This window comes from Arachis hypogaea, chromosome 16, assembly GCF_003086295.3.
Source record: "Arachis hypogaea cultivar Tifrunner chromosome 16, arahy.Tifrunner.gnm2.J5K5, whole genome shotgun sequence".
NCBI lineage: Eukaryota > Viridiplantae > Streptophyta > Magnoliopsida > Fabales > Fabaceae > Arachis > Arachis hypogaea.
In genome coordinates this window covers 104,468,204-104,479,794 of record NC_092051.1, presented here as the reverse complement: position 1 = coordinate 104,479,794, position 11,591 = coordinate 104,468,204, and the positions used below count along the sequence as shown (strand labels likewise).

Sequence of the window (11,591 nt, the reverse complement as noted above, 5' to 3'; positions counted from 1 at the left end):
CAAGCGCTTCTTTAATGTCAATAGCTTGACAGTGGGCTCTCATGGAGCCTCATTGATGTGCAGAGCTTTGTTGAGACTCTCCAACACCAAACTTAGAGTTTGGATATGGGAGTTCAACACCAAACTTAGATTTTGGTTGTGGCCTCCCAACACCAAACTTAGAGTTTGACTGTGGGGGCTCTGGTTGACTCTGCTTGGAGAGAAGCTTTTTCTGCTTCCTCTCCATGGTTGCAGAGGGAGATCCTTGAGTTTTAAACACAAGGGAGTTCTCATTCCATTGAAGGAATATTTCACCTCTGTCAACATCAATCACAGCTCTTGCTGTGGCCAGGAAAGGTCTTCCTAGGATGATGGATTCATCCTCTTCCTTTCCAGTATCCAGGACTATGAAATCAGCAGGGATGTAAAGCCCTTCAACCTTTACTAACACGTCCTCTACTTGTCCATAAGCCTGTTTTCTTGAGCTGTCTGCCATCTCTAGTGAGATTTTAGCAGCTTGCACCCCATAGATTCCCAGTTTCTCTATTACAGAGAGGGGCATGAGGTTTATTCCTGAACCAAGGTCACACAGAGCTTTAAAGATCATAGTGCCTATGGTACAGGGTATTATGAACTTTCCAGGATCCTGTCTCTTCTGAGGTAATGTCAGTTGATCCAGATCACTCAGTTCATTGATGAACAAGGGAGGTTCAACTTCCCAAGTATCAATGCCAAATAATTCGGCATTCAGCTTCATGATTGCACCAAGAAACTCGGCAGTTTGCTCTTCAGTAACATCCTCATTCTCTTCAGAAGAGGAATACTCATCAGAGCTCATGAAGGGCATAAGGAGGTTCAATGGAATCTCTATGGTCTCTAGATGGGCCTCAGAGTCCTTTGATTCCTCAGAGGGAAGCTCCTTATTGATCACTGGACGTCCCAGGAGGTCTTCCTCCTTGGGATTCACGTCCTCTCCTTCCCTTACAGGTTCGGCCATGGTGCTTATGTCAATGGCCTTGCACTCTCCTTTTGGGTTCTCTTCTGTATTGCTTGGGAGAGTACTAGGAGGGATTTCAGTGATCCTTTTACTCAGCTGGCCCACTTGTGCTTCCAGATTTCTAATGGAAGACCTTGTTTCATTCATGAAACTTACAGTGACCTTAGATAGATCAGAGACTAGATTTGCTAAATTAGAAGCATTTTGTTCAGAGTTCTCTGTCTGTTGCTGAGTTGATGATGGAAAAGGCTTGCTATTGCTAAACCTGTTTCTTTCACCATTATTAAAGCCTTGTTGGGGCTTTTGATCCTTCCATGAGAAATTTGGATGATTTCTCCATGTTGAGTTATAGGTGTTTCCATAAGGTTCACCTAAGTAATTTACCTCTGCTATTGCAGGGTTCTCAGGATCGTAAGCTTCTTCTTCAGAAGATGCCTCTTGAGTACTGTTGGATGCAGCTTGCATTCCATGCAGACTCTGAGAGATCATATTGACTTGCTGAGTCAATATTTTATTCTGAGCCAATATGGCATTCAGAGTATCAACCTTAAGAACTCCCTTCTTCATAGGCGTCCCATTGTTCACAGGATTCCTTTCAGAAGTGTACATGAACTGGTTATTAGCAACCATGTCAATGAGTTCTTGAGCTTCTGCAGGCGTTTTCTTTAGGTGAATGGATCCACCTGCAGAAGTGTCCAGTGACATCTTTGATAGCTCAGATAAACCATCATAGAATATATCCAGGATGGTCCATTCTGAAAGCATGTCAGAAGGACACTTTTTGGTCAACTGTTTGTATCTTTCCCAAGCTTCATAGAGGGATTCACCTTCTTTCTGTCTGAAGGTTTGAACATCAGCTCTAAGCTTGCTCAGCTTTTGAGGAGGAAAGTACTTGGCTAAGAAAGCCGTGACCAGCTTATCCCAAGAGTTCAGGCTGTCTTTGGGTTGAGAATCCAACCATAATCTAGCTCTGTCTCTTACAGCAAAAGGGAAAAGCATGAGCCTGTAGACTTCAGAATCTACTCCATTAGTCTTAACAGTATCACATATCTGCAAGAATTCAGTTAAGAACTGAAAAGGATCTTCAGATGGAAGTCCATGAAACTTGCAGTTCTGCTGCATCAGAGAAACTAATTGAGGTTTCAGCTCAAAGTTGTTTGCTCCAATGGCAGGAATGGAGATGCTTCTTCCATGTAAATTGGAATTAGGTGCAGTAAAGTCACCAAGCATCTTCCTTACATTATTATTATTTTTGGCTGCCATCTCCTCTTCCTGTTCGAAAATTTCTGAAAGGTTATCTCTGGATTGTTGTATTTTAGCTTCTCTTAATTTTTTCTTCAGAGTCCTTTCAGGTTCTGGATCTGCTTCCACAAGAATGTTCTTATCCTTGCTCCTGCTCATATGACAAAGAAGAAGGCACAGAAAAATAATAATAATAATAGAGATCCTTTATACCACAGTATATGGATCCCTGTGTGAGTAGAAGAAGAGGGGGAGACAAAGAATGTAATATAATGGAAGAAACACAACTGTGAGGATGGCAGAGATGTGAGATGAGATGTTAGGATATGAATGAATAAATAGAATGAGATGGGAGAGGGAGAATTTTCGAAAATATTTTTTTTTTTGAAAAAGAGTTAGTGATTTTCGAAAATGGTTTTTGAAAAATGTTAGTAATTTTCGAAAATTTTTAAAATCAAAAATAAAAAAATAAGAATAATTAGTTAATTAAAAAGAAATTTTTGAAAAAGAGGGAAGATATTTTCGAAAATTAGAGAGAGAGAGTTAGTTAGGTAGTTTTGAAAAAGTTAAGAAACAAACAAAAAGTTAGTTAGTTAGTTGAAACAAATTTTGAAAAGATAAGAAGTTAGGAAGTTAGAGAAGATATTTTGAAAAGATATTTTTGAAAAAGATAAGATAAGAAGATATTTTTGAAAAGATATGATTGAAATTAGTTTTTGAAATAGATTTGATTTTTAAAATCACAATTAATGACTTGATTCATAAGAAATCACAAGATATGATTCTAGAACTCAAAGTTTGAATCTTTCTTAACAAGCAAGTAACAAACTTCAAATTTTTGAATCAAAACATTAATTGATTATGTTATTTTCGAAAATTTGGTATAAAAATAAGAAAAAGATTTTTGAAAAATATTTTTGGAATTTTCGAAAATAACTAAGAATTTTGAAAAAGATTTGATTTTTGAAAAAGATTTTGAAAAAGATAAGATTTTCAAATTGAAAATTTGATTTGACTCATGAGAAACAATTTGATTTTAAAAATTTTTGAAAAAGTCAATCCAATTTTTCGAATTTGATGAGAGAAAAAGGGAAAGATATATTTTTTTTTATTTTTGAATTTTTATGATGCAAGAGAAAAACACTAAAAAAGATGCAATGCATGAAATTTTTAGATCAAAACAATGAATGCATGCAAGAATGCTATGAATGTCAAGATGAACACCAAGAACACTATGAATGTCATGATGAACATCAAGAACATATTTTTGAAAAATTTTTGATGCAAAGAAAACATGTAAGACACCAAACTTAGAATTCTTTAATGCTTAGACACTAATAATTCAAGAATGCATATGATAAACACTATACAACACAAAACAAAAATTCATCAAGATCAAACAAGAAGACTTACCAAGAACAACTTGAAGATCATGAAGAACACTATGAATGCATGAAATTTTCGAAAAGTGCTAGATGCATATGCAATTGACACCAAACTTATGATATGACTCAAGACTCAAACAAGAAACAGAAAAATATTTTTGATTTTTATGATTTTCTAAATTTTTTTGGATTTTTTCGAAAATTATATGAAAAAGAAAAATTAAGGATTCTAAAATTTTTAACATGAATTCCAGGAATCTTGCCATGTTAGTCTAAAGCTTCAGTCCAGGAATTAGACATGGCTCACTAGCCAGCCAAGCTTTCAATGAAAGCTTCAGTCCAAAACACTAGACATGGCCAATGGCCAGCCAAGCTTCAGCAGATATGGATACTTTTCATGTATAGAGCAACTAAGTGTGTGAGAATCTCTTCATTTGTGATGGTAAGTTGAAACCCCAGTCCAAAAATTAGACATGGCTTACAGCCAGCCAGGCTTTAACAAATCATCATGAAACACTAGAATTCATTCTTAAAAATTCTGAAGAAAAATATATTTTTGAAAACATTTTTATTATTTTCGAAAACAGATGAGAAAATTTTAGAAATATTTTTGAAAAATTTTGAAAATAAAATAAAAAGAAAATTACCTAATCTGAGCAACAAGATGATCCGTCAGTTGTCCAAACTCAAACAATCCCCGGCAACGGCGCCAAAAACTTGGTGCACGAAATTGTGCTGTCCAAGCTCGAACAATCCCTGGCAACGTGAGCAACTTGGTACGCGTAATCGTGATTACACTTTAATTATGTAAAATTCATGGCTCTTTCTTTCCCTGGCAATGGCGCCAAGAACATGGTGCCAATACCATGGTTCACAACTTCGATACAACTAACCAGCAAGTGCACTGGGTCGTCCAAGTAATACCTTACGTGAGTAAGGGTCGAATCCCACGGAGATTGTTGGTATGAAGCAAGCTATGGTCACCTTGTAAATCTCAGTCAGGCAGATATAAAGTGATAATGGTGTTTTCGAATAATAAATAAAAGAATAGGGATAGAGATACTTATGTAAATCATTGGTAGGAATTTCAGATAAGCGAATGGAGATGCTTTTCGTTCCTCTGAACCTCTGCTTTCCTGCTATCTTCATCCAATCAGTCTCATTCCTTTCCATGGCTGGCTTTATGTGATACATCACCACTGTCAATGGCTACTTTCGGTCATCTCACGGGAAAATGATCCAATGCCCTGTCACAGCACGGCTAATCGTCTGGAGGCATCACCCTTGTCAATAGCTTCATCTTATCCTCTCAGTGAATAATATGCTCACGCACCCTGTCACGGCACGGCTATTCATCTGTCGGTTCTCGATCATGCCGGAATAGGATTTACTATCCTTTTGCGTCTGTCACTAACGCCCTGCAATCGCGAGTTCGGAGCTCATCACAGTCATTCAATCATTGAATCCTACTTGGAATACCACAGACAAGGTTTAGACCTTCCGGATTCTCTTGAATGCCGCCATCATTCTAGCTTACGCCACGAAGATTCTGGTTAAGAGATCTAAGAGATATTCATTCTAGCTTATTTCATGTAGAACGGAAGTGTTTGTCAGGCACGCGTTCATAAGGGAGAAGGATGATGAGCGTCACACATAATCATCACCTTCATCACGTTCTTGGGTGCGAGTGGATATCTTAGAAGAGAAATAAGAAGAATTGAATAGAAAACAGTAGTACTTTGCATTAATCTTTGAGGAACAGCAGAGCTCCACACCTTAATCTATGGAGTGTAGAAACTCTACCGTTAAAAATACATAAGTGAAGGTCCAGGCATGGCCGAGATGGCCAGCCCCCAAAACGTGATCACAGGATCAAAATACAATCCAGGATGCCAAATACAATAGTAAAAGGTCCTATTTATAATAAACTAGCTACTAGGGTTTACATGAGTAAGTAATTGATGCATAAATCCACTTCCGGGGCCCACTTGTTGTGTGCTTGGGCTGGGCTTTGATTGTTACACGTGTAGAGGTCCTCCTTGGAGTTGAACGCCAGCTTTTGTGCCAGTTTGGGCGTTCAACTCTGGTTTTGGCTCCTTTTCTGGCGCTGGACGCCAGATTTGGGTAGAAAGCTGGCGTTGAATGCCAGTTTACGTCGTCTATTCTTGGCCAAAGTATGGACTATTATATATTGCTGGAAAGCCTGGATGTCTACTTTCCAACGCAATTGGAAGCATGCCATTTCGAGTTCTGTAGCTCCAGAAAATCCACTTTGAGTGCAGGGAGGTCAGAATCCAACAGCATCAGCAGTCCTTTTTCAACCTCTGAATCTGATTTCTGCTCAAGTCCCTCAATTTCAGCCAGAAAATACCTGAAATCACAGAAAAACACACAAACTCATAGTAAAGTCCAGAAATGTGAATTTAACATAAAAATTAATGAAAACATCCCTAAAAGTGACTAGATCCTACTAAAAACATACTAAAAACAATGCCAAAAAGCGTATAAATTATCCGCTCATCAAGCCCCCACAGTCAAACTCTAAGTTTGGTGTTGAACTCCCATATCCAAACTCTAAGTTTGGTGTTGGAGAGTCTCAACAAAGCTCTGCACATCTGTGAGGCTCCATGAGAGCCCACTGTCAAGCTATTGACATTAAAGAAGCGCTTGTTGGGAGGCAACCCAATTTTTATTTATCTAACTATATTTTTCTTAGTTATATGTCTTTGTAGGTTCATGATCATGTGGAGTCACAAAATAAATATAAAAATTGAAAACGGAATCAAAAACAGCAGAAGAAAAATCACACCCTGGAGGAGCATCTGTCTGGCGTTCAGCGCCAGAACAGAGTATGGTTCTGGTGCTGAACGCCCAAAATGGGCAGCTTCTGGGCGCTGAACGCCAGAACAGGCATGGTTTTGGCATTCAACGCCAGAAATGGTACACAAATGGGTGTTGAACGCCCAAAATGGCCACCAACCTGGCGCTGAACGCCCAGAGTTGTGTGCAAAGGCATTTTTACATGCCTAATGGGTGCAGGGATGTAAATCCTTGAACACCTCAGGATCTGTGGACCCCACAGGATCCACTCAGGATCTGTGGATCCTACAGGATTCCCACCTACCTCCACTCACTTCTTCTCACCACTCTCTTTCACACAACCCCATAAACACTCTTCCCCAAAAACCCTTCACCAATCACCTCAATCTCTCTTCCCCATCACCTCTTCACCACTCACATCCATCCACTCTTCCCCATAAACCTACCTCATAAACCCCACCTACCTTCAAAATTCAGAACCAATTTCCCATCCAAACCCACCCATATGGCCGAAACCTTCCCCCCTCCCTTCCCTATATAAAGCCCTCCATTCTTCTTCAAATTCACACAACACAACCCCTCTACACCCTTCTTGGCCGAACCACATCACTTTCTCCCTCTCCTCCATTTCTTCTTCTTCTTCATCTATTCTTTCTCCTCTTGCTCGAGGGCGAGCAAAATTCTAAGTTTGGTGTGGTAAAAGCATAAGCATTTTGTTTTTCCATTACCATTGATGGCACCTAAGACCGGAGAATCCTCTAGAAAGGGGAAAGGAAAGACAAAAGCTTCCACCTCCGAGTCATGGGAGATGGAAAGGTTCATCTCCAAAGCCCATCAAGACCACTTCTATGATGTTGTGGCCAAGAAGAAGGTGATCCCTGAGGTCCCTTTCAAACTCAAAAGAAATGAGTATCCGGAGATCCGACATGAAATTCAAAGAAGAGGTTGGGAAGTTCTAACAAATCCCATCCAACAAGTCGGCATCCTAATGGTTCAAGAGTTCTATGCTAATGCATGGATCACCAAGAACCATGATCAAAGTAAGAACCCGGATCCAAAGAACTATGTTACAATGGTTTGGGGGAAATACTTGGATTTTAGTCCGGAAAATGTGAGGTTGGCGTTTAACTTGCCCATGATGCAAGGAGATGAACGCCCTTACACTAGAAGGGTCAACTTTAATCAAAGGTTGGACCAAGTCCTTATGGACATATGTGTAGAAGGAGCTCAATGGAAGATTGACTCCAAAGGCAAGCCGGTTCAACTAAGAAGATTAGACCTCAAGCCTGTAGCTAGAGGATGGTTGGAGTTCATTCAATGCTCAATCATTCCCACTAGCAACCGGTCTGAAGTTACTATAGACCGGGCCATCATGATCCATAGCATCATGATTGGAGAAGAGGTGGAAGTTCATGAGATTATACCTCAAGAACTCTACAAGGTGGCTGACAAGTCCTCTACTATGGCAAGGTTAGCCTTCCCTAACCTCATCTGCCACCTATGTAATTCGGCTGGGATTGACATAGAGGGAGATATCCTCATTAAAGAGGACAAGCCCATCACTAAGAAGAAGATGGAGCAAGCAAGAGAGCCCATTCATGGAGCTCAAGAGGCGTATGAAGCTCATCACCATGAGATCCCGGAGATGCCTCAAATGCACTTTCCTCCCCAAAACTATTGGGAGCAAATCAACACCTCCCTAGGAGAATTGAGTTCCAATATGGAACAACTAAGGGTGGAACATCAAGAGCACTCCATCATGCTTCATGAAATAAGAGAAGATCAAAAAGCAATGAGGGAGGAGCAACAAAGACGAGGAAGAGACATAGAAGAGCTCAAGGACATCATTGGTTCCTCAAGAAGGAAACGCCACCATCACTAAGGTGGATTCATTCCTTGTTCTTGTTTCTTCTGTTTTTCGTTTCTATGTTATGTGCTTATCTGTGTTTGTGTCTTCATTACATGATCATTAGTAGTTAGTAACTGTGTCTTAAAGTTATAAATGTCCTATGAATCCATCACCTCTCTTAAATGAAAAATGTTTTAATTCAAAAGAACAAGAAGTACATGAGTTTCGAATTTATCCTTGAACTTAGTTTAATTATATTGATGTGGTGACAATGCTTCTTGTTTTCTGAATGAATGCTTGAACAGTGCATATGTCTTTTGAAATTGTTGTTTAAGAATGTTAAATATGTTGGCTCTTGAAAGAATGATGACTAAGAGACATGTTATTTGATAATCTGAAAAATCATAAAAATGATTCTTGAAGCAAGAAAAAGCAGCAAAGAACAAAGCTTGCAGAAAAAAACAAAAAAATAGGCAAAAAAAAATAGAAAGAAAAAGAAAAAGCAAGCAGAAAAAGCCAAAAGCTCTTAAAACCAAGAGGCAAGAGCAAAAAGCCAATAACCCTTAAAACCAAAAGGCAAGGGCAAATAAAAAGGATCCCAAGGCTTTGAGCATCAGTGGATAGGAGGGCCTAAAGGAATAAAATCCTAGTCTAAGCGGCTAAACCAAGCTGTCCCTAACCATGTGCTTGTGGCGTGTAGGTGTCAAGTGAAAACTTGAGACTGAGCGGTTAAAGTCAAGGTCCAAAGCAAAAAAAGAGTGTGCTTAAGAACCCTGGACACCTCTAATTGGGGACTCTAGCAAAGCTGAGTCACAATCTGAAAAGGTTCACCCAATTATGTGTCTGTGGCATTTATGTATCCGGTGGTAATACTGGAAAACAAAGTGCTTAGGGCCACAGCCAAGACTCATAAAGAAGCTGTGTTCAAGAATCATCATACTGAACTAGGAGAATCAATAACACTATCTGAACTCTGAGTTCCTATAGATGCCAATCATTCTGAACCTCAATGGATAGAGTGAGATGCCAAAACTATTCAAGAGGCAAAAAGCTATAAGTCCCGCTCATTTGATTGGAGCTATGTTTCATTGATAGTTTGGAATTTATAGTATATTCTCTTCTTTTTATCCTATTTGATTTTCAGTTGCTTGGGGACAAGCAACAATTTAAGTTTGGTGTTGTGATGAGCGGATCATTTATACGCTTTTTGACATTATTTTTAGTATGTTTTTAGTAGTATCTAGTTACTTTTAGGGATGTTTTCATTAGTTTTTATGTTAAATTCATATTTCTGGACTTTACTATGAGTTTGTGTGTTTTTCTGTGATTTCAGGTATTTTCTGGCTGAAATTGAGGGACTTGAGCAAAAATCAGATTCAGAGGTTGAAGAAGGACTGCTGATGCTGTTGGATTCTGACTTCCCTGCACTCAAAGTGGATTTTCTGGAGCTACAGAACTTGAAATGGCGCGCTTCCAATTGCGTTGAAAATTAGACATCTAGGGCTTTCCAGAAATGTATAATAGTCCATACTTTGGCCAAGAATAGACGACGTAAACTGGCGTTCAACGCTAGCTTTCTGCCCAAATCTGGCATCCAGCGCCAGAAAAGGAGCCAAAACTAGAGTTAAACGCCCAAACTGGCACAAAAGCTGGCGTTCAACTCCAAGAAGGACCTCTACACGTGCAACACTCAAGCTCAGCCCAAGCACACACCAAGTGGGCCCCGAAAGTGGATTTATGCATCAATTACTTACTTCTGTAAACCCTAGTAGCTAGTTTATTATAAATAGGACCTTTTACTATTGTATTAGACATCTTTGGATTATCTTTTGATCTATTGATCATGTTTTGGGGGCTGGCCATCTCGGCCATGCCTGGACCTTTCACTTATGTATTTTCACGGTAGAGTTTCTACACTCCATAGATTAAGGTGTGGAGCTCTGCTGTTCCTCAAAGATTAATGCAAAGTACTACTGTTTTCTATTCAATTCATCTTATTTTGCTTCTAAGATATTCATTCGTACTTCAATCTGAATGTGATGAACGTGACAATCATCATCATTCTCTATGAATGCGTGCCTGACAACCACTTCCGTTCTACCTTCGACTGAATGAGTATCTCTTAGATCTCTTAATCAGGATCTTCGTGGCATAAGCTAGAATGATGGCGGCATTCAAGAGAATCCGGAAAGTCTAAACCTTGTCTGTGGTATTCCGAGTAGGATTCAATGAATGAATGACTGTGACGAGCTCCAAACTCGCGATTGCGGGGCGTTAGTGACAGACGCAAAAGGATAGTAAATCCTATTCCAGCATGATCGAGAACCGACAGATGAATAGCCGTGCCGTGACAGGGTGCCTTGACCATTTTCACTGAGAGGATAAGATGAAGCCATTGACAAGGGTGATGCCTCCAGACGATTAGCCGTGCCATGACATGGCATTGGATCATTTTCCCGAGAGATGACCGAAAGTAGCCATTGACAGTGGTGATGTATCACATAAAGCCAGCCATGGAAAGGAGTAAGACTGATTAGATGAAGATAGCAGGAAAACAGAGGTTCAGAGGAACGAAAGCATCTCTATTCGCTTATCTGAAATTCTCACCAATGAATTACATAAGTACTTCTATCCCTATTCTATTAATTATTATTCGAAAACACCATTATCAATTTATATCTGCCTAACTGAGATTTGCAAGGTGACCATAGCTTGCTTCATACCAACAATCTCCGTGGGATTCGAACGTTACTCACGTAAGGTATTACTTGGACGACCCAGTGCACTTGCTGGTCAGTTACACGGAGTTGTGAACCGTGGTTTTGGCATCATGTTTTTGGCGCCATTTCCGGGGAAAGAAAGAGCAATGAACTTTACATAATTAAAGTGTGATCACGATTCCACGTACCAGTCAGTTCCTTGTATCTCTCCCAAGCTTCATAGAGAGATTCACCTTCTTTTTGTCTGAAGGTTTGAACATCCACTCTAAGCTTACTCAGCTTTTGAGGAGGAAAGAACTTGGCTAAGAAAGCCTTGACCAGCTTATCCCAAGAGTTCAGGCTATCTTTAGGTTGAGAATTCAACCATATTCTAGCTTTGTCTCTTACAGCAAAAGGGAAAAGCATGAGCCTGTAGACTTCAGGATCTACTCCATTAGTCTTAACAGTATCACATATCTGCAAGAATTCAGTTAAGAACTAAAAGGGATCTTCAGATGGAAGTTCATGAAACTTGCAGTTTTGTTGCATCAGAGAAACTAATTGAGGTTTAAGCTCAAAATTGTTTGCTCCAATGGTAGGGATGGAGATGCTTCTTCCAT

General features: G+C 39.6%; 1 non-coding gene across 1 annotated transcript; it reads left to right on the top strand.

Annotated features, from left to right (window-relative positions):
* The first annotated feature begins 1,735 nt into the window (after window positions 1-1,735).
* Window positions 1,736-1,843, top strand: LOC112761005 (small nucleolar RNA R71). The gene has a single exon (XR_003181416.1). It is a non-coding gene; the product is annotated as a small nucleolar RNA R71 (small nucleolar RNA).
* The last annotated feature ends 9,748 nt before the right edge of the window (window positions 1,844-11,591 follow it).